Below are 1,891 nucleotides of genomic sequence, written 5' to 3'. Positions count from 1 at the left end.
TTTTTTTTTTTTTTGTGGTATGCGGGCCTCCCTCTGCTGTGGCCTCTCCCGTTGCGGAGCACAGGCTCCGGACGCGCAGGCCCGGCGGCCATGGTTCACGGGCCCAGCCGCTCCGCGGCACGTGGGATCCTCCCAGACCGGGGCGCGAACCCGGTTCCCCTGCATCGGCAGGCGGACGCGCAACCACTGCGCCACCAGGGAAGCCCCGACATTATACATCTTAATATGTTTTTCTTTGTCAAAGAAAACAGCACTTGCAACTTTCTCCAGCCAACAGTCTAAGGAGAATGTGTATTGGTAACTCCTGTCTGAGAGAGAATTCAGATTAGTCCAGATTCTCCACTGAGATGTTATTCATAAGGTTATAAAAGTTTGCCAAAGGTGTGTCTATTTTCAATTTGCATGGTGCTCTCTGCTTTTCTTTTTTTTTAAACAAACTTTTCCACACTCCTTACCCCGAAGTGTTTGCGAACAGAAAGAAAGAGGGAGAGATCTGTGGCCTAGTGAAGATAGAACTTTTAGGGCCAAGTGATTGGATATGGATGAACAGATGTAGGTGATCAGTGAGAAGTGTCAAAGATGATTCCAAAGTTCAAGTCTGGGAGAATCCTGGTACCATTAAAACAAACAAGGAACTTAGAAGGGGGAAACTGGCTTTGAAGGAAAGGGTGAATTTGGTTTTTCACTTGACTCAACAGCTCAAGTGGAAACAGGATTTTTTTTTTTTATTGAAAAAAAAAAAGGCAAGGCCGAAAATAACTTTGTGGACTTGGGCATATATAATAGACATGTCTCTTTCTCAGCTAGCTTTGTAAAGGATGAAAGCCTTGAATTATTCCACTGTTGCCAGGGGTAACTGTAACTGATTAAAGCCATGATGCTTTCACTACTTCTCAGCATTGGGAAGGTACTTTCTGGGTCCATGGATGAACTACAGAAAGTTTATGATTATGTTCGAGCGTGTGCAGGTGTATGCACACCATGAGGAGGTTTCAGGAATTCCTCACCAAAATGCAAATTGTAGATTCTTGTAAAAGTGGTATGTTTAATTGAAAAATACATTTCAGCTACTCCTCTAGATTCTTTTTTTCTTTTTAATTTTCTAATTTCAGGCCTATTTGAGTATCCTTCTAGGTTCTATTTCTCTGTTCTGGCCTGTGGCCTGTTCTTGTTTAAAGCATAATTGCCGACTGGATATTCACAACAAGGTCCCTATTCTCTAAGAGCTCACAATCAATGGGGAAGAGGAGGCACCTTCGTGGGCATTTACATTCTAATACAAGATAGACTGAGTGTGTAAAGAAAGTGAAATGGGAGAACAAAGGAAAGACGATTTGAGTAGAGAATTTTGAAAGTATGTGGAAAGGACATTTCTGATGCTGAAGACAGAGTAAAGGAACGCTGAAGTATTTGTCATATTGTGAAGGGGGATCTTTTTTTTTTTTTTTTTGCGGTACGCGGGCCTCTCACTGTTGTGGCCTCTTCTGTTGCGGAGCACAGGCTCCGGACGCGCAGGCTCATTGGCCATGGCTCACGGGCCCAGTCACTCCGCGGCACGTGGGATCTTCCCGGACCGGGGCACGAACCCGCGTCCCCTGCATCGGCAGGCGGATTCTCAACCACTGCGCCACCAGGGAAGCCCAAGGAGGATCTATTTGATGACAGAAGAAAATGTTTTAACTCTGTTCTTCCATGACATTATACATCTTTTTTTTTTTTTTTTTTTGTGGTATGCGGGCCTCCCTCTGCTGTGGCCTCTCCCGTTGCGGAGCACAGGCTCCGGACGCGCAGGCCCGGCGGCCATGGTTCACGGGCCCAGCCGCTCCGCGGCACGTGGGATCCTCCCAGACCGGGGCGCGAACCCGGTTCCCCTGCATCGGCAGGCGGACGC

This window comes from Physeter macrocephalus, chromosome 5 (genome assembly GCF_002837175.3).
Source record: "Physeter macrocephalus isolate SW-GA chromosome 5, ASM283717v5, whole genome shotgun sequence".
Taxonomy (NCBI): domain Eukaryota; kingdom Metazoa; phylum Chordata; class Mammalia; order Artiodactyla; family Physeteridae; genus Physeter; species Physeter macrocephalus.
The sequence above is the reverse complement of the archived record's forward strand: the minus strand, read 5'-3'. Positions refer to the sequence as shown.